Consider the following 22,770-nt stretch of genomic DNA (forward strand, 5'->3'; position numbering starts at 1 on the left):
TCTCCGTCAGGATCAGATTCAGAGGGTTGAAGTAACGCGGGTCTCTGAGCAGCCGTGTATATTCAGCCAACATGTAAACATTAGATCAACGTGCTGGACAGCCGAGGCACATCCACTTCCTGAGGGGGCGTGGTCAGAGAGAAAACAGACTGTTCTGAGGAGGACTGAAGAAGAGGGTTTTTCAGGCAGACCAAAATCTGATTTCAAAGTGTTTTTTTTGAGCATAAACTTTAAAGACATGTTTTGGGGACCTCTGAGACCAATATATATTGATGAAAAAAGCGTGATATGTCACCTTTAAAGGTGTAAAAATTACTGATTGTTTTATTAAAATAACTTCTTTCATCAATCCTAAAAAGAGATGAGAGCATGTCTGGATTTAGTAATACATTGTGTTTGTACTCCAGTGATTTCACACCAGTTAACAAGAATTATGACGATAAATGTTCGTCAATGACTAATTTTTTCATGACGAAAACGAGACTATGACAAGCTTAAGTGCATCACTGATAAGAAAAAAACTCTGATGAACGTTTGTTTTGATTTTGTTGACGATATACGAAAACATTAAAGCTGCTGTTGGTAGTCCTGATATAAACATCAGTTCGGAGAGAGATTTCGAATGTCAACACTACCCCCCTCACCAGATTTTGCCTACTTCTCGTGCGCATTCTATGAGGAAATACTGCCGGCTTCCCACTCAACCAATCAGGACAGAGGGTAGGAGAGTAGCTCTGATTGGTCCATGATAACGGGAACGAGGGGAATAGTAATATTGCTTGATACAAAGGCATTGGAAAACACAGAGATTTCACCATAATCTCAAATTACTTCAATTACTGATGAGTATCGAGGGGTATTATGACTTTTTTTCCAAACCCAGCACAAAAAGTATCGGTTTTTACCCTATTCCTCCCAACTGCACCTTTAATGTCTGACCGCCGGACATTCAAAATCCATGTTTCCCCTCACTGTGCGTCTAATTTTCAAAGATAACAGTGATGCATTCCTGTGACAGGCTGAGTTATTATTTGAGGGGTGCAGTGTTAGCTTGGTCTCTACCTGCAGCAGGTGTGCTTTATGAACCAGCTCTCCTCACCTCCATGCATCTGTCTTCTCTTCATTGAGGATTTTTACCCCCCGGTGTGCGTTAGTGACAAAGACACAATCAGGGGACGTCTGTTTAATATTTGAGGTTTCTGTTTCTGCCTCTATTATCGTAAAAAGCTCAGCGTCTACAGCTTGGTTTATTCCAGCTTGGTGATACATCAGACACATTTAGCAAGTTTTGATGAATTCCTTGTTGAAAGATGCAGATGCATTTCAGAGTGCCATGAACTGACTGTCTGTCCAGTGCGCCTGTCACTGCAGGTGCATTCAAGGACCGTGGCAAATGTGAAATACAGCCCTTCCATGGCATTTTTCTGTGAATCTAGAGAGCCAAAATACAGTCACAGTGGTCACATCAAGTATGTTTTCCTTTGACTTTTTAGCAGGGCCAGGCTGAATTATTTAACTTAAGATATTACACAAGCAAAAGTGTTAAAAGAGACTAACTAGACTAAACTAGACTAAAACTTTAAAGGGCTGAAAAGACTAAAATGTGACTGAAACTAACAGGCATTGTCGCCTAAAGACTAAGACTAAAACTAAAATAGCCACCACAATTAACACTGTTCCACACTAGGGATGAGTCATGATTTTAATATTTCAATAATTAATAACTTCTAAAAATCAAAGTCAAAATACAACCCTGGATATCTGGAGAGTGTTTCTTTCCTCATTAAAGGTCTAACCGGGGCAATGGCAGAATCCGCCCTGCTGGTTATAAATAGTCCTCTGCTCCAAAATCCCCTCTGCCAGTAAGTTCTTAATTAAATATGAGATCCAGTTAAATATAAGCCACTGAGACATGGTTCTGCAGAGAGGAGCCCCGAGCAGAGACATTAGCTCTTATTAACACTGTTGCAGTCTCTATAAAGATTATGAAGAGGATCTTAATTGTGGTTTTCAGCTCCTTGCAACAATAGATTCACATATACAGCTACGACATAGAGACAAAGAGAGCTTCCCCTTGATGTCACTAAAGTTGGTTTCACTTCAACCATATGATACGTATAAATCTATCACTACTGCAGTGACTTTCTGTTGTGTCTAACACGCACAACTATTGTTTGATGCAGGCTAAAACGTAGCAGGAACAATAACTCACAGCTTAATGTTACAGCAGCTGCAAATAATGCAGCCTGCAAAAACAATGGAGAGCTTTCCTGTCCTGATGGATTGCTGTAAATACGAGTAAACTATGATACAGCACAAATAAACAACAGGCAGCTGGTTCAATTTATTATGTGCTCAATGGCTGAAAGAAACAAGAGAAGGAGACTGTGGTGACATTCTGCACGTCCACAATCACTTTAAAATGCTTTGCTTGTTTAAAGATGCACTGAGAATTCAACATCCAAATATATTAATATATATATTTTACTTTCTTTTCATGATTCTTTAATCATTACTTTGAATATAAATGTATTACCACTATTTTGACTGTTACTTTTATTTTTATTAACATTATTACTTGCATTGTTTTCTTATTTTTATTACTATTATTAATCTTAATTTGGTTATCATTGTTATATTTATTGATTATTCAGCTTTTTGCCGATTTATTTATTAGAAGTGTATCACCCAAAATTATTTTAATCATTATTATTTTTTTTTATTAGTTTTATTTTTATATGTATATGTATATATGTATGTATGATTGCATATACAGTACATATATATTTATTATTTCAATTTATTTATGTATGAATGTATATATTTAGTATTAATTAAGTTACTATTATTAATACATTACATTTCTTTATTACTTTTTAATATTTTTAATTTTTTTATATGTACATATGACTGTTTAAAACAAAAAATGTTTGATTATTTATTAGTATTATTATCTTTTTTATTAATTTGTATATGTATATGCGTGTGTATGTATGTATGCATATACAGTATAAATATATAAATTTATAATCTTAATCTATTTATGTATGTATGTATCCACATATTTAATATTATAGTTATCATTAGTTTTATATTATATTTCTTTATTTTTATTTATGTATTTTTTTTTATTTACATATTTTTTTCATTGTATTATTATTTTTTATTATCTTTATATGTACATATGACTATGTTTAAAACATAAAAAATGTTTGAATATTTGACCTGTAATGTAAAGTTTGCGTTTTGCCAATAAAAACAAATCTTGAGGGAAAAAAATGAATTAAACGGCCATCCAAATCCTGCACAAGCCACAGCATTTAATGCCTGAGGGTTCTTTCTCTACTGATATTTCATGCAAAAAATACATCATTGCAAAACCATGAGTCGAGTTAAATCTATATAGTGTGCAGCATTTTTAATCATCCAGCTTTTATACATTTAAAAACTTCTAATTTGATTATTTCAAACCCATTTGTTGCCACATGAACAGCAATAATGGCGACACCATGAGTATTTATCTTACCTGATGCAGAGTTGAGAAGATAATCTGCTTTGCACGCTTTGAATACACAAAGTTACCCTGTGTATAATGTTTACAGTGTATTAAGTTTGTGTATATGAACATATAGAAGGTTCAAGTGCAGCAGACTGAAGATGCCTGTCTTGTTTCCGACTCACAGAGCCGAGGAGGATCTGGAGGGCTCACTGCTCATGATCTATGCTGCTCACACAGATGGCCAGAAATGGAAAAGCAGGGGAATAGATATCCAAACAGCAACACGTGCATAAGAGGCACCACATATATAAAATATATATATAGTGAATGTAAATATCTTATTTCAGCTTCATGTGGCCCTTAATTAGATGAAGAAGGCATCTGAAATGTAGCTACTGTAGAACAAACAGAAGCCCTCAAACATGTCAGTGACGGAGGCGGTTAAAGGTTGAAGGTTAACCGTCGAGGGCAGTCACAGGATTACATATCAGCAACAATCGCCTGTCTGTTTGTCTGTGTGAGCGAGAAAGACAGAGGGAGTGAGATGCAGTTTGCCAAGTCTCAATAACCAGGTCAGACACATTTAGGTCAGAGCCATGACTCCATGCAGACAACTGCCGCATTCTCCCTGTTTGCCTTCTGGAGAACATGGAAGTGGATGAAAACCTCCCCATGCCTTTTTTTTTTTTAAAAGTCACAAAGTCTGCTCGTTAAAGTCGATTTAAAGGAGACAACAATGAGGAAGATGGTTGGATATGATATCTTTGGATCCCTCTGAATAGAAGTGAAGCCCTTCAAGAGTTACAGAACACTGTGATGAGAGTAGTTGGACATGATCGTGTATCAATTACAGAAAAGGGCGTATTTTGAAGTTTTTAAAGGCCTTCAAAGAGGCTGTTTTTGTAACCGTCTGCTACAGACTACCTAGAAATGTAGTATGCAGTACGTACTGTGTTTTAAGGTAGTGTCTAGTATGACTGTTCTTTTGGATCCATTTTTTTGGGGGGGGGGTTAGGCGTCGCTTGATTTCTAGTTTTGGAAAGCGGAACTAAACAACGGCCCAGCTGATAGAGAAACTGCTTCTTTAGCATCACTTATGATTTAAAATGTCAAAAAGTGGCTTATATGGAATTTAATCATCTTCCCAGCACCTAAAAACTGAGTGCCCCGTTATAGACAGAAAAAAGAAGAATTGGAATGTTAGCGCTGTGCATTGTGGGAAACAGTACGTGAGGGAGACTGGTCCGCTGCATGCTGAGAATGTTCCCAGATCAGTTCGACATCCGGGGAGATTTTGGGCATTGTGCAGATTTTGCTCGGGTTCACATACTACATACTGAATTCTGGCCAAATCAGTACATACTGCTAGTACAGTAGGCGGTTTCAAAAACAGCCAGTCTTGTTACTGTAACGCCTAATTTATACGTGAACATGTGTACGTGACGCACAGCAATTCTCTGCCGCAACGCCTGAAGGCAGTGTGGTCGGTCTCTCTGACAGTCCCGCGGCCTGTTCCCAGTCCCGCATCGATCTCTGTTTACTTTTCCTCAGCGAATCAGATCGTGTTGTGTTAATCTACAGCTGATACATGTTGCTGTTTAGGGAGGAATAGAGAGGAGGATATGAAATACACGGTCGATGTGCGATCCCGGAAGTGCTGTAATTGCGGGAAATACAATGCAGCCGAGCCGACCAATCACAGGGCTTGTGGTCCGCGTTGATTCGAAGCGTGGTTACATTTCAGAGGAGGTGCAAGTCAGCTACGTGCATGTGCCTCTGCGTAGGTACGGAAACTATGCAGACCTCTGGTGTAGGCTACGCCGTCGATTCGTCGCAGAAGTATAAATAGCTAGACATTTAGCAGATATGGAGCTAATTTCCCTCAGGAGTTGGTTGAGAGAAAGAACAAAGAACCAAACTGTTAGACTTAAATCCACCAGGTAGATGGATGATAGCTGCAGGTTGGTAAATTCATGGTTTGCTCTGCGGCCCAAATATCTGTAATTGCAGGTTTAAAGCTCCTCAATATAACACCAGCAACAGTGCATCAATATCCAGGATAATCAGAGGATCTCATCATGCTAACAGCACGGTCAGCTCCAACTGAGCATTGGACTCAATCAATTAGATGCTCTAGTACAGATTAGCTCACACATATAAAATCACGAGGTGGTCGTCCCTTCCCAATTCCAATAACTGCCACTGAAATACGAGCTTGGGCGTCCCCTACAACAAGATCGAAGCCGTCACTCCATGTCTGTGGTAACAGAGACTCCCGGCTGCAGTAGATTTCATACACTGATGGACCTCATACTCATACAGAGCAGCACCAGACACATAGATCAAATGTCCCGTCACTTATGTCGATATTCACGTTCCCTTTGGGAGTCTTTAAACAACAAATAGTATCAGTCTTTAAACTCACATCATGTATTGATCCTGTGGCTCAACGTATTCTTAGTGAAGTCTAATGGAGCCCTTTAATGTCCATTTACATTTTCTTCTTGCAACTGGTGTTGAATTATTAAAAATATGTATAGATAAAGTCCACATTACAGCCAAAACTACTGTGGGAATAATCAGGAGTGTTGATCTTGGGTGAGATCCAGGTATCAAATGTAGATTGATGAAAAACCTGCAGCAGTGTGAGAGTTACGCAAACAGAGAGGCCCGGGTAAAAGCCAAGCTGTCAAACAAGTAAATGATGAAATGTTGCTCTTTAAAAACCCTTCATCGCTGAAAGATGATCCTGTTCCTGTCAGCAAAGCTCACTCGAGTGGGAGAGAGACGTGCCATGCCTCTATCATCTGGACTCAAAGTGTTCACTATTCAGGTCACAAGACGTGTGCGGCCATATTGTCCTGCAGACAAAGTCACTTTATGGTTAACACTGAGCGTCTAGACGTCTAGAAATGTGTCATGTGTAGTAAATGTTTGGAGGACAGAGGTCAAATTGGTGATATTAATAAGACAAAGTGAGATATTGTGCTCTGTGAGGCAGCGTGTTGCTGAATGTGAGGCTGTGATGGTGACTGCAGAAGTGGATAATGGAGTATAGTCCAGCAGAGGTCAATAGTTATCTGTGTCAATCTTAAAGGGTGCCTACACTTTTTTCATGGTCAAATTCAAGGACTTTTCAAGGTAATTTTTCAAACTTTTCAAGTACAGCGTTTCAAGGCATACAGAAAGAGAGGCATGACGATTTGCACTGGGTGGGCCAAATTGTATCATCTGTAGTCGTGTCATTTTAAGACCTTAACAGGACACATCAGCCTGATGCTTTCCTAAGGAGAAATGGTTTAATTTTTTCATCTTTTCTTCTGTTAAAATTGATAGTGTGGGGCGCTGGTGGCCTAGTGGTCTAAGTGCCCCATGTATCGAGGCTATAGTCCTCATCGCAGGGGTCGCCAGTCCGGCCGGTTGACCATTTGCTGTGTGTCTTCCCCCACTCTCTACTCCCCACATTTCCTGTCTCTCTTCAGCTGTCCTATCAATGAAGGCAAAAAAGCTCCAAAAAAAAATCACTGAAGAAAAAAATTGATATTGTTATTGATACTGTTATTAATAAGCCTTCAATGTTCAGACACAAGCAGTGGCCGCACTGCCGTCACTCGCTGGGGCTGGTCACGGGGGCTGGTCACCGTGGTCGGTCTGTGACGGGTCTCGATGAGAAACACCGTGTCATGCCTTCGTATCCAGCGGGAGAGCCTCCCACTCCATCCCCGCCGTCTCAGGCACAACACGGTACTTTTAGATGAGACTTGTCGCCAACCATCATGCGATAACCTGCCCTGAGCTTCAAACCCCCCACGGGTGACCGTGGTACGGCTGCTGGGAATCATCACACCACCTACACGTTAAATGGCACAGTGTTTCTACATCACATGTGCCTAGCATGTAGCATCAACAGACGGTTAGCATGAACAAATAATAGGCTAATTAATGTGTAGGGCTAACGTTGTGTCGCACTGTCCTCTAGGGGGTCACTTCACACGACAACAGACCAGCATGTCACACATGTGAGCCCATCAGGGAGAGCGGTTATTTTTTATTTTACATTTTACTATTTTATTTCTCTCCATTTAATCCATCTGTTGAGTCAGATTGCTGTTAATTGTGAAATATGTGTTTTCAAACCTTGAAAATGCAACATTAAAATGTAAGCATTTTCAAGGATTTCAAGCACCCATACGAACCCTGAATCTTGCATGCATCTTCTTGACAGGTTAAAGCTTTAAATGCCGTGATTGGAAATGTGTCTTTACAACCCATAAAGCAGGCCTTTAGGCAACCTGTACTGATGACATGCAGTGTTATGCATGAACAGTATGAACAGTAAAGAGCCAAAAACATGGATGTGTCCTGTTACCTTCTAATTAAAGACCAGGAAGTGTTTTACTACTTTGTATTCTGGTATCAATGAGGCTATGAGTCTAAAATAACAGTGCAGCTATAATGGCAATAATGTGACCTTAAGATGAAACCAGATGCTCATTGCACACAGAGCTAGTTTGGCAGGTGTATCACGTGTCATGGCCTTGAGGAGAACAGGGTGGGGCACTCTTGTTGTTTCTTGTCAAGGCTGGACAAATGTTTGACGTAAAAACATCACTCGTGCGACGGCAAAACTCTTCACACAAGGAAGTTTCCTACTAAAGCCACATCAGAAACAGAAAAAGGAAGCGAATGACAAATTGAGCTTATGTCTAATCACTGTGGTGAGTGTTACCAAACTACTGAAAACAAAACAGGCAAGACCACAAAGTAATGGCTGTGTAACCTGCAGGGTAGAGTTACTGGGATGATACAAGCGGGAAACATTTGTAGCAGTGGGTAACGGCATGACATGAAGGGACTTCTTCACATACCTTGTCATTTAGGACTCAAGCACCTGGATCCAAGTGGATTGCAGATGATAGATCCGACAGCAACAACTTGCTTATCTAATGAAAGGAACAAAGACGAGAGACAACATGAGCACAGAGTAAACAGCAAACACAAGACAAACAACACTTCTTCAGCTGTTTCAGAGTCTAGTAAACGTTGTCATCCATTTCTGACAGTGTGTGTGGCAGTGTCCTTACCCAGTTACCCTGATGGGAGGATATATAGCTACATTATAACTATAGACTGTATAAATAATGGACGTAGTATCAGTGACGTCACCCATCTGTTCCTGAAGAGCTGTTTTGAGGTCAATCGTCAGCGGGTGCCATATTGGAAATGTTGAACACATCCAACTTCGTCCGAGTGAGGCCTTTAGCCTTTTTGCTAACAGCTACAGTTGAAAACATGAGTCCAATGTGGAAGTGCTGAAAACTGTAGTTCAGCTAGGAGTTCAACATTTCCAATATGGCTGCCGCTGACAATAGGCTTCAAAACAGCGCTTCAGAAACAGATTGGTGACGTCACAGATACTACATCCATTATCTATACAGTCTATGGTTCCCACCTGTCAATCAAGTCAGCCATGCCCTTATTTGGGCAAAACTTGTATGTTTAATATCTTAAGAAAATAAGGAGTTATAATTACTATAATTAATAGTAATGTTTATTTCCGCTGTAAAGATCGGCTTTTTTGAATGTGTGTGTATGTGGTTTCCTGTGTTTCTGCAGCCAGCCTCTAGTGGACGCTCGACGAACTGCAGTTTTTAGCCCTTTCACAAGGGCTTTGTATTTTGAGACCAGGGGTTGCTGCTTGTACTTTCCCCATTCAAATTATTAAATTACAGAACCTACAAGAGCTTTTACACTACTTGTTGCATTCACCCACTCATACCCATTCACTCACTGATGCTAGAGGCTGCTAATGTAATGAACCATCAGTGTTAGCTGATCTCTTGTTCAGCGGGAGCAATTTGGGGTTCAGAGTCTTGCTCAAGGACACTTCGGCATGTGACTGCCGGAGCTGAGATCGGACCGCCAACCTTCCGATTGAAAGACGACCGACTCTACCCACTGGAGCACAGCCGCCCCAAAAGGTATTATATCATCCTCTGTGGTTCATTATCAGCCATGCCGATGGCTTGTGGCCTAGGAAAAGTCACTCCACGATCACCAAATATTGCATTTAAGTGGCCTACTGTGGCTGCCAACTTTTATTTACATACTATGGCTAGTGCTTTAAAGTATTAGGAGTATATAATCACTGGATTCTCATGATTTTTCACACAACAATACATCCTTCTACTTTTATGTTAGTGAAACAGCTGTTGAGTGGCAAAATAACACAGGCAGCCAGAAATCAGATAAGTTCTGATGGTGATGATAACAAGAGTCTTGCAAAACATAGTGCTGTATTGATCATTCCTCTAATCCCCTGCAAGTGTTGACGGAAAACTGCCAAAATCCCACCTGATTAATTGGATTAGATTAAGCTGCTGAAGACCTGAAATGTTCCATGGTGCATGTTAATTAGCAGTTAGATTTAGGTCAAAAGAGCCTCTTCTTCTCTCTCATCGTGTTAAGTTATTCCTGGTGGGGGTTGGCTTTACAGTGTGGGAGCTAATGTTCAATATGTTGGACAAAAAAAAAACTGGTTTGTCAGCAAATACTCGTGGAGCTGTTGAATGGAGGAATAATTTATTGAGTGTGGGACGCTCCTCCTTATGAGCAGTGAGTCCAGCCTGAGGACACAAGAAGCACAGAAGCTGCTTGTGTGAAAAACATTGTAATGCACAAAAAAAAAATGTTCCCAGTTTGTTGAAATGTGTGTATTTATGGAGGTAATCCAAAAAAAGAGAGAACAAGGACTTGAACAAGTCTCAGCGACAAAATCTTGCTTCTTATGTCTGAGCACAACACAGCTGAGGATTGTCCCTGCATGCCTGGAAAAACATTAGCCTTGCTAGCTGATCTGAGACTAACTGCGCCAGCGAGGAGATAGCATCATCCCTGCACTATCTCCATCACGCACAATAGAGCTACAGAGCAGGGAAGTAGGGAGGGTTCAAAAGAGGCAAGACAAGAGGTGAGGAGAGAGAGATATTTTGACTTATTCATAGGGTCTCCCAATCAGCTGGGAACACGCTGGGCTGAACTGACTCATTAGTTTCTGCTCCACTTCCTCCCGGGTGCCTTTATCCTCATCTCATCTATTTAGGATACTGAACCCTCGCCAAACAAAAGTTCTCTCTGTCACAAGCCGGAATAAAGCATGAGAAGTGTCAATTTTTTTTTTAAAAGAGGGGTGTTGACAGTGGGGGGAAGGGGGATCTGCAGCTCTAGCAGAAGCCTCCTTTCATTTACAGCTCGAGCCTCATCGCTACTGCAGCTGAAACTGTGAAGCATAAAGTAGACCGTAAAGGAAATCACCTTGAGCCTTGAGTACTTTATCAGGTGCACAAAGGATTTCTGTGCCTCTGCATCGGGGCTTTGTGTGCTCATTAATTAAGAAGAGTATTCTAAAGGAGAAGCTGAAAATATAGGTCACCATTTCCGGTTTTCATTCTTTGTGCTCAGCCTCCTCTCTCTGCACATTTTAATGACTGTGGGGGATAAATAAACCAGGGCTTTATCAATAAAACGTCAAATGGCATCACTGGTGGTTTCAGTGGCATAACAGGGGCGAGACGGGACCACTGTTAGCCGACAGAAGAGCACTGTGTTTGTGTGTGTGTGTGCGTGTGTGTGTGTGAGTGTGAGCTGTGTTTACCTCTCATGCTTCAACGCTATAACACAATGTGAAATGACACACTGGGACACCAACATTACAACATTGCGTGATCAATATGAAAGAACAAAAGGCGCGATGACGGCGTAGCTTGGTTATGGCGTTGTCAGCGGACTTGTGGAACATAAATCAGTGCAACTGTGTATGTCAAGGGTGTATGTTATGTCCTTTTGAACTCAAAAAGCTGTGGCAGAGATTGGCCGGTGTTTTGGTTTAAACCGCGACCCTGTTAATTGCTGACTTTCAGCCATATGCATCCCTCATAAACGTCTTTAGATGATCATTAAATATCTGATGAGGATATTTTGAAATCTTAATAAAAGCTAAACTAGTTTGCATTCCCAGGAACTCCCTCTGTGTTTCAACAGCTGTGTAAACTCCACAAACACTGACACGTTCAGCTGAAGGTCTCCAGTTTATAGGGTCACTTTTAAAACCGTAACACCGGGAGAGACGCATTCACGGTGGGTTTAGAGAAGACTACTGTTACAAGCTGCTAAATCAAGAGAATCACAGCTGTGTGTGATGTTATTGTGGACGGCGGGCGGAATAAAAACACTGCGGTTAATCTATCAATCAGACACATTCAGCATTGCAGGCCCTGCCCCCTGAAAGTCCCGGGACCTCTGAATAGTACTACCTCCCTAGTAGGAGCTTTTTAGGGGGGAGATCATCTACCCCTGAACTAAATTTAGACCCTGGGTCCACCGGTGGAAAAGCATATAGTTCCCAGGTAATGTTCCCCCAGTCGAAAAACGCCTTTAGACACACCTTTTTTTTTGGTATTGACACATATTTAGGTTGAAGCAGGATTTGTTAGTAGAACTTAAACTCCAAAAGGCTTTTAGAGGCTTAAAAATATAACATGAATGTGTATTTTCTGGAGATATAACACACAAAACTTACCAAACCGTATGATAAAAAGCTGACCTCTGTTATGAAACTTGGTGAAGACGGGAAGGGCTTGTCTCTGCTCTCTATGCTGTCCATCACACAGATAGAGCCGCCTGATAGAGTTACTTGTTTGTTTGTTTGTTATGTTTGCTACGGTAATAACGCCATTACTCCTGATTACAGCCCTAATTGAGTATTAGTTATACCAGTTCCTCTCTGCTAATACAGCCTCTGCAGCACACAGGAAGCTAAGATCCCATTTGGCTATTTTCAGAGTCCTCTGTTCAAAACACAAAGCCTGTGACCCTCACTGCAGGTAAAGGTGTGTTTCATAACGACATCCACACTGAAAAGTGATACCCGTGGATTAAGGCGGGAGAGGACGTGGCTCTGTAGCAGTGAACAGAAGATGTAAACACAATCAGTCACGTGACATTATGGGCAGGCCGTGGTGAATTAAGGTCAGTGCACAAGGTGCTGCTGACCAGCCTGTGCCCGTTCAGCCGCGCTGAAATCGCAGCACACGGCAGCAAGTGAAAGGCAACCGTGGAGCTTCCTTCAGGGACCAAAACCCACAACTTTGACTGTGCACACAAAGCAGAGACTTTATCATATGAATTACTGCATCTCAACCTTAGATAAGAGACCACATTTAGCACTAAAAATGAAGCTGGGTGACAAATCAACAGCTCTAAAAACACACTATGTGGACGCAATGATTTGGACAACAACTCAGCATAGGTTCTGATAGGTTTCCTTTCTAGTCAATGTGTTAACTTCCACTGGATCCGCTCCGTTGCGTTTCAGCTGGGTCTCTGATCTGGCATGTCGGAGCTCTCCAGATCAGATACACAAGACTTTGCCGGATGCCGGAGCACGACGCATCAATCTCAACAGATTTAGATGGAGCGGGACAGGAAGTCAGGCACCACAACAAAATGAAAACATCCGGTTGATTTTCAGAATAAAACACCAGATCGTTTTTAACTTAACTACAACAACAAACCGTTATGATGAGGCCTGGAGTCAACAGGTCAGAGGTTTTCAGAGGACCAGAAAGACAACATGGATGAGGAGAGGAGGAGGAGAATCCTTGATTCAGTGATTACAGCGGGTAAACCTCGGTCACATGACTCCAGCTGTCCAGCGGTCGAGAACGCAACCGGTGGGTGTTGACGGACGAGAGAGCATGGAGCTGGACCAGACACGGATCTGGTCATTGCATATGTCCAAACATAGACCTTGCATTTCATACTGTATCAGCAGGAGCCATGTCTTTCTCATACATTGCATGCAAAACAGAAAAAGCAAACCACAGTATACCTTAGAAACTACAATCACATCATGAATCCAGATCAGACAAGAGTAGAACATGGTCTATCTACTTGTCTTTGAGGGCTGGAGGTGGTCCTTGATAATGGAGGCGGTGTGAATACTAATTTGTTTATTGAGTAGGAGAAAATAACCAATCACAAGCCATCACTTGAGAAATGTGCAAGGTGCATGAAGCATTTAAAATCCCATTTATTTGAGTTAAAGTTAATAGATCTGTGTAGGAATCTAGAGACATCAAACCTCTCTGCAGACTATCGGGGAATAGATTCTTGATGTCCTGGTCTGACCCTGACAAGGACGTAATGCAGCACACAGATCGAGATTAAATCATTCTGAAGAACAGTTTATTGATCTTCTTGGGGAATCACAGAGTCAATCCAGCTCCGAAATTAGATAACATGAGTGGTTACAGAAAGGACACAGAATGTAAGGAATCGATGTAGAGTACAGGAACTATACAATATTTATAGACTACATTTTTGGCTGCATGTTCCTCTGCAGTGAATATGAATGAAGATGAATATGGATGAACCAGGCTGCACTGAGTCCCACTACTGTCTTAAAACCTCATGAAGCAGTTTCTGGTGTATCTTATGTGAAGTATATTATGTTATTCAGTGCAACAGGATCCTTTACAGACCTCCAAAAACTCCAACATGTCCAGAACTCAGCTGCCCAGTTACTCACCCACTCCCACTTCAAGATCCTGCTCAAGCTCTCAGTAACCTCGCCGCCCTCGTACCTGACCGACCTCCTCAAATGCCACTCCAAATCCTGATGCCTGATTCCAATCTCCTGTCCCCTATCACCAAGACCTAGCACTGCACCTTGGGGGGACAGAGCCTTTGCCATCGCTGCTCCAACTCTCTGGATCTCTCTCCCTCCAAACATCCAAAACTCTGACTCTCTTCAATCATTTAAAAACCACCTCAAGACCTTCCTGTTCTAAAAAAGCATTCAACACGTGACCTCTGTGATTAGTTCCTCCTCTCTGCAAAGATGCGACCCATCCTTGACTTTCATTTTTAATGTTTGGGAGACCTTGCAGGGGGTGACTCAGACTTGCAGTATATTATTATTTTCTTCATCATGAATTTTGCATGTCTCCTTTATAAGATAAAATTCATCCCATTGTATCAAGGTTACTTGTGGAGATATTGTTTACCTCTGTGACCAACCCAATGCAGTACGCTCAGTCTTAGACAGCCTGAAGACAACGCACTGCCCGGTCTACTGCACATAAAAGCTTTATGAACACATCTGATGATGGACAGAAAGACTGAAAGAGGAAGCAACAGATTTATATTCTCTTCACTTGGTCACAGAAACTGGACATCATGATGGAGAAACTAAATCCATACATGTTTATGTAACTGACTGAATATAAATACTAAGCAGTATTTTTTAAGACAAGATACAGACTCACAAAACTCGGTAACCCATCCAAGGCCGACCTTGCACTTAATCGGCTCTTCATTCAATACAGGCATCAATAAGTGTTAATGTGCATGATCTGCTACTTATTAACCGGCTTTAATGGCCACTGAGCAGCAGACTAAGAAATATAATCAATAGACATGGGTTTATAACTTTGATTTATCATTATGAACAACAGAGTGGTGGTTACGTGTTGCTGCTGCTCAACAGAGCTTCTTCAGATTGTCAATTTAATCACACGCCATGAGTTTGTGTCGAACAGAAATCATCTGTTTAATTGATCAGCTAGGAAAAATTTGAATCGCTGGTTAATTGTTTGAAGATACATAAGATAAGATATTTTAATTTAATTTTAATTTACTTTATTTTCATTTAATTATAATACAATTTTGATTTAAATTGTATTCGTATTTCTTATTTTATTCATTCTTTCAGTAATTCTTTGAAGATATATAAGATAAGATATTTTCATGTAATTTTAATTTGTTTAACTTTAATTTAATTTAATTATAACTTAATTTTAATTGAATTCATATTTATCTTATTTTATTCCTCCTGTCAATAATTTTTTGAAGATATATAAGATAGGATTTTTGTATTTTATTTGTATTTATTTTATTTTATTCCTTCTTAAATTAATTGTTTGAAGATACAGAGGATAAGATATTTTAATTTAATTTTAATTTACTTTATTTTCATTTCATTATAATACAATTTTGATTTAAATTGTATTCGTATTTCTTATTTTATTCCTTCTTTCATCAATTGTTTAAAGATATATAAGATAAGATATTTTCATGTAATTTTAATTTATTTAACTTTAATTTAATTTAATTATAATTAAATTTTAATTTAATTCATATTTATCTTATTTTATTCCTCCTGTCATTAATTGTTTGAAGATATATAAGATAGGATTTCTGTATTTTATTTTTATTTTATTATAATTTAATTTCGATTTTATTCGTATTTATCTTATTTTATTCCTTCTTTAATTTATTGTTTGAAGATACATAGGATAAGATGTTTTTATTTGATTTAAATGTATTTAATATTAATATAATTACATTTTTATTTTATTCATATTTATCTTATTCTATTCCTTCTTTCTGTTAATATTTTGATCTTCAAATACTGTTTCTAAGAGCCTATTGTAATTACTGAAATCAAGTATTCCTGATTCTGATATCTTTAAGTCAGGGCTGTCAAACTCATTTCAGTTCAGGGGCCACATACAGCCCAAGTTGATCTGAAGTGGGCCAGACCAGTAAAATCATTACATAATAACCTATAGAGAAGGACAACTCAGAATTTTTCCCTTTGTTTTAGTGCAAAAAAGTACATTCTCAAAATGTTCACATTTAATGAACTATCTTTCTACAAAAACAGCTGTTGTATTTTTCGCCATGATCAGTCTCATAGTGGGGCCCAAATATGATATTCTTTGACCCCTGAAACCTGCTGCGAACACACCAAACACACAGTGTCAGGTGAATGGGGTGTAATGTTTACAGTAAAAGAAAAGATAGATTATAATAATGAACAAGGTAAAGTTGACTATTTTGGACCCCCCAGCTCCAGCATGAACAGTTTGCTTGCTGGACAGTGTTGTATGCAGGGGTCCAAAAAGTCTGAATTTCTGCCGATTATGCAAACTGCAAATATTCTTTTTCCTCACTTTGAAAAAAACTGTTTCTTAGTGCTGTTCAGGTGCTGTCTGTCAGCTGTTTGATTGTAGGACAAAATTTGAAATAGTAGGTACTTTTATTGAAAAATTGCAGTTAATGACTTCTCACTTTGCAAAGTCATCCCGCGGGCCGGATTGGAACCACTGGCGGGCCGGATTTGGCCCGCGGGCCGTATGTTTGACACCCCTGCTTTAAGTATTACGTAGTGTTTTCTGGGTTCTTTTGCTCATCTATAATAATTAAGTGAATATTTTTGGGCTACAGAAAAAAACAAGACATTTGAGGATGCCATTATTGGCTTAGAGAAACCCTGGTTGCAATATTTCCGCATTGTCTTTAATCAAAAAAAAAAAAAGGTGTGCATTTGTAGGGCTGGGCAATAAAAGGATATTGATAGGGTATTTGTATATAACTCAAGTTTAAAGACAATTAGTTACTATATACTATTTATTTATTTGATTTATTTGTAAAGGGACCATGAACAATATTTAACATAAATGTCACCATTTGATGCATAGTACCAGAGTTAGCTTAAAGCTAATTTACATCTGCACTCATCTGTACTAAGTATGAATGGATTTTTTTCCTGCAAATAAAGTAAACACTGGAGTTCAGACCCACTCCCTCCAGCAAAGCATTAAGCTAGTTGTGAATATGGACAAACAAATGGTCCTGAAAGTGTCAGGATATGTGATCAATTATTACCATCTAAAGGTGAGTTACATATTGACGAATAATGAAACATAACATCAGTTGTTTGGAGCCACTCTCACCAGACTGTCAGCTGTAGAGCGTCAGATAAGCACAGATTTATAACCTGAAACTTCTTTGTTTTGTGTTGTTGCTGGTTTTTGTTGCCATGTCTGTTTCTTTAAAGGAGATAGAGACCTCCTTGGATTATTTATCTCCTGTTACAAAGATGACCAATAAAAAAAACTTACAGAGACAAGCAGAAATCCCTAAATCAAGCCATGCTAATGTCAGCTGTTAATAATTTATAACGGTGAAAGATATTACTCATGAAAATCCAGCTAGCTACAGCAACAATGACTGTAAGGAAAATGGTGACAGGCCTCTCTTCAAGAGTGTCTTACAGAGCAGATGATCTGAGTTCAGAGTGATGTGTCAGTGCTTTTTATACCGGCTGAGTCAGGTCAGTGGGACTGAAACATTACCATAAATTATTAATATCAGCTGGGGACATCCCTGGTCTGAATATAGCCTGCTCCAGATGAAGTTAGCGGTGCTGCAGCTTCAGTTACTGCAGTGATCTACGCCATTGAAGGAAAGCACACTCCCTGTTTGTCTGGTGTGATACCTGGACTTGACAATGGTTTGACCACAGGTGGGAACAAATCAATGAAACCACCCACTGCTGTGCTCGCTAGAACTTGCTTTAAGGAGTAAGATGACCACGAACACGAGGCAAAGAAACTCCAGAACCCAGACCAGGAACACAAACACTAAATTTACTGATAGCTCAAACAAAGACGTCACACCAGTTCAAACACTGAAAACTGTGTGTAGAGCAGAAAGAGGCTGAAAATGTCAACACTGTGTTTACCGGTCTGCAGAAGCCAAACTGGAATAACAGTGACAGAGAGCTTGAAGAGGCTCCACCTTATCTCCCCCTGATAGCTTGTAAAGTAGATCTGTGCGACCACAAGGTGAGAAGAGGGTTTGACAACAAAGAAGCTTTTGATGCTCCAAATCCATTACCTCAGTGGTACTCAACTTTACTATCTAGTAGGTACATTTATATAAATCACACAACCACGATCAAGGCTGATTTGTCCCACATTTAACAATTTCATGAATAATAAAACCAGGATCTATGATTTGATATTGCGCCCGCCCTGTTGTTTTGATTAATCGGGCAGGAGGAGTTTCCAGTAGAGCACATGTGTCTCCAATCTCTACAATGACGCACTATTAAACACATGTTTCAGATTATTTGTGGTGTTGCATTAGTATAAAACAAACGGCATCATAAAATAAGGATTAAAGATGAATACATCTTTACAAACTGGCAGTTTGAGAGCAATCATTAAGGAAGCACTGATGCCAATGACAATCCTTATTTATGTGTCTTAGTACAAAACTAAGCATATCAGTAAATCAGAATATATCTCTAGTGATTCACCAGCTCTGTCTCTCTTTCTTGATTCAACACAATGAATGATCCAAGCATGTGGTCTTCAAAGTAGGGATGGACATTTCAAGCCAAAATACTATTTGATAATCGCTAGCATTTATTCAGACACAGCTGTCCCGTTAACGGTCCATTTGTGTGGCAGTGGGGTTAACCAGCACCGGGACGAGGTGCTGCTAGTAGCGGGCACTGACGGCGTCTGTCTCGACCTTCATGTCCGTGTTTCTGTAGCGGGGTGTGTATGTTTCATAGACTGTAAAAAATATGGACGTAGTATCCGTGACGTCACCCATCTGTTCCTGAGAGCTGTTTTGAAGCAAATCGACGGCAGCAGCCATATTGGTAATGCAGAACTCAACTAGGCAGAGTGTGAGGTAGTGTGAGTCTCTTAGCCAATGGCTGTGTGTTCCCGACCGGGAGTCACGTCAGTCATGTCCTTATTTGGGCAAAACTCATAATCTTAATATCTTCTTAACCGTCATGTTAGAAAAAAATTCACCCCCCGTACAGTGTGTGCCATTGGAGAGATTAGCGTTGTAGGGCCAAGCCGTTTTTTGAACCAGGCTGTAAACATGTTTATTAATGCTGCAAAGATCGTCTTTTTCCCATTCATATCTATGTGGTTTCCGGTGTTTCTGCAGCCAGCCTCAAGCGGATTTTCGATGTATTGCAGTTTATATCACTTCCGCATTGGCTTCATCGTTTGAGACCGGAGTTTGCCGCTTGGTATGTTTACATTTAACGGTCATGCTCAGTCTTGGCAATTTATCCATTTCTGAATCTCACACCACTACACACGCATTTCCAGCGACTAATGTTTTCTTCTTCTTTTGGTATTTAATGTAGTTAGCATTCTTCTTCTCCTGTTAGCTACTTGACCCAGTTAGCAAACAGCTTCAAGACGCTTTTTAGCCACCGTCTGGCAGGAATACCCAGTCCCTCCAGGAAGTTGCGATTTCGCGATCGCAACTATCAACGCAAATTCAACCAATCAGCACGATTTTTCCGCGGCCTTGCAATTTTATACAATCACCGCAACTTTGACCAATTACATTAATCTCAGCCCCTGTGCGTCATCGGTTTCGTCATCAATTTAACTTCCTTGGAACATAAACGTAAGTCCTCACTTGATCGGCACTTTTCAAAAATAAAACACGCACAGAGAACGGGTGAAAAGAGGGGACAGCAGGCAGGACAAGTGACCATGACAACGTTGTTATTTATAGATTGAGGGGCTCAGTGTTAGCTTGGTCTCTACCTGCAGCAGGTGTGCTTTATGAACCAGCTCTCCTCACCTCCATGCATCTGTCTCATCTTCATTGATGATTTTTACCCCCGGTGTGCGTTAGTGACAAAGACACAACCGGGGGACGTCTGTTTACTATTTGACGTTATTGCCGCTATTACCGTAAAAAGCTCCACGTCTACAGCTTGATTTAATCCAGTTTGGTGATACATCAGACACATTCAGTAGGTTTGGATCAACTCCTAGTCATCAAAGATTCAGATTCATTTCAGAGTGCCGTGAACTGACTGTGCATCAGTCGCTGTGAGGTGCATTCAGGGACCGTCGTAAATGTGCAATACAGACCTTCCATGGCATTTTTCTGTGAATCAAGACAATCAAAATGCAGTCACAGTGGCCACATCAAGAATGTTTTCTAAAAATCTGTAATTTAGCTTTTTTACTTGTCCCTGAGATGTTATTGGAGGAAAAAAGCAAAAAAAAAAAATCGCTACTTTCACCGCAATTTTTTCAAAAAGCTGTCGCAAATTCAGGCTTTTTGGGGCGCAACAATCACAAAAAAATCCCACGAAATCCTGGAGGGACTGAATACCATATTACAACTGGGCATCAGGGAAAACGGTGAAAATGTGTGCTTCTGAAACAAGATAATATTTGCCTTATATTTTTTTCTTTTTTTAAGTTACATTTTTGGGCTTTTTCACCTTTAATGGATAGGAAAGTTAAGGAGAGACAGGGAATGTGGGGAGTAGAGAGCGGGGGAAGACGTGGAGTAAATGGTCGACCGGCAACCTCTGTGACGAGGACTATAGCCTCTATACGTGGGGGGCTTAGACCGCTAGGCCATCAGCGCCTCAAGTCTTCCATTTTTAACAAGTGCACGAATATTCGACTATTCGAAAATCGCGTCCCATCCTTACTTCGAAGGGTTAACTTTAAGCCAGCCATCAGTCTAAGTTAAAGCTGGGGGTGGTAATCAGATTTAGATACACTTTTTGTTATACTGGTTAAATGATCTTTATGTCCTGATGGCGATCAATACATGATGTGTTCTTAAAAAAGAGCGAAAAAAGCCGCTATCTACAGCCGGAGTAAACCTGGGAAAACACCAACCAATCCCTGCCATCAGGAGCCACATAGAGTCCTGAGGAAATGCTACATTCAAATTCATGCTAGTTTTCCGTGACTACCAACCCTAGCTTTAAAGGATATTAGATTTATATGATAAGGGACTAAAAAACAGCAACTTAGAGGCTGGAATTAAGAACTGCCTGGACTATCTGCTGAGACTCGGGCTGATCCAAAACAACTAATATCCTTGTTTCACAAACAGAAACTCATATTCCCACTGACCAGCTAGTCTGGAGGTAATTACACGCTTGAAAACAGTCATAATTTAGCACAATTTAACCAACAAGGCCCAAGGAGGAGCTGGAAAGTGTTGCTTGGGAGAGGGATGTCTGGGTCAACCTGCTAGGACCCAAGCCTGGAGAAGTGGAAGAAAATGGATGGATGGATGGATGGATGGATGGATGGATGGATGGATGGATGGGTAACCAACAAGGCTAAAGAGATCACAGAGTCTGCAGGTGAAGGATGTCAACATGGCTGACATACAGTACGACTTTATCTCCATTTTCTCGATCAAAACTGCCAAAGTATGGTGTTTATATATGAACAGTGAGTTAGAGATTCATACACAGATTATTCAGCTTTATAAGGACGTCAATAAAGAAACTCTCTGAAGCTAATGCACCTGTTTTAAGAGGGGGAGGAGGCCATGCTGCTAACTCTAGTCTCACAATCAGCCTAAAGAAACACTAAAATAAACCAACATTCCATCTTTACTGGTGCTTCTCCTTCCCTGCGCTATTTAATAATATCATAAAAGCTGTGATAATAATGCAATAAGACTTTAATAGCAGCCCCATTAAATCTGAAATCTGAAACGAATTGAAACATGTTCTGGCTGAAACGATCATGTGAAGAACATTTGGCCAGCCTATAGTGTTTTTCTCTTCCTTCTAAAGCCATTGGCATACTGCAGCAAATTACAAACAAACACAAATTGGCACACTAACTAAGAACATTTCAAGTGACTCATTTCCCAACATAGCAGCATATTCTCACAGGTTTGTCCGCTGTCGCAATACGACGTCACTGCAAAGCCTCAACGTCACCTGAGTGTTGAGACATTAACATGTGCTCTTTAGGATTCAGGTGACAATGAGTAACAAGTTCAAAGTACATTTAAAGGATCTTACAAGACCAGCTATTGAAGGACTTCTTCCCAAAAGTGTGCCATCAGACACCAGACAACCAACAGTCCAAGTGAGCCAAGAACAATACATTTTCCCACAGTGCTCAGTTCAGCAGTCGTACAACACAAACACACCCTCCTGACCCTCAGATGTTTTCTCTTCAACTGATATCCTATTGGTTCACAGTTCGGGATGATCGCCGTGCCTGTGTCCCGTTTCAACAAGCATTACATCATCTCAAGGAAGTGCAGATAACATTTCATGTGGCTTTTAAAGGTTTCGCCATTAAGAGAAACCAGATTGAGCTGAAGCCATGGAGTGTGTAATTAATGGACGAAGTATCCGTGACGTCACCCATCTGTTCCTGGAACCAATCGCCTGTGGGTGCCAGACAAGCAGTCCAAACTGAAGTGCTAAAAACTGCAGTTCATAGAGGACCCACTTGAGGCTGGCTCTGAAAGTACCAGGAAACCACATACACACCAATTCAAAAAAGAAGATCTTTCCAGCAGAAATAAACATGTTTACAGCCTGGTACAAAAAACAAGTGTAGTCTGGATAGCTCATTTCTTGATCGGCACACACT

At 40.3% G+C, this 22,770-nt stretch overlaps 1 protein-coding gene across 3 annotated transcripts in view; it reads right to left on the reverse strand.

The window, feature by feature from the left end:
• erbin (erbb2 interacting protein) overlaps positions 1 to 22,770 on the reverse strand; it is a 102,395-nt gene that overhangs the window by 73,776 nt on the left and 5,849 nt on the right. For all 3 annotated transcript variants that reach the window (XM_034709240.1, XM_034709239.1, XM_034709238.1), the window contains exon 2: positions 8,368 to 8,442. The gene's annotated coding sequence lies outside the window, so the exon portion shown is untranslated. The remainder of the gene's footprint in view (positions 1 to 8,367; positions 8,443 to 22,770) is intronic.

This window comes from Notolabrus celidotus, chromosome 19, assembly GCF_009762535.1.
Source record: "Notolabrus celidotus isolate fNotCel1 chromosome 19, fNotCel1.pri, whole genome shotgun sequence".
Taxonomy (NCBI): Eukaryota; Metazoa; Chordata; class Actinopteri; order Labriformes; family Labridae; genus Notolabrus; species Notolabrus celidotus.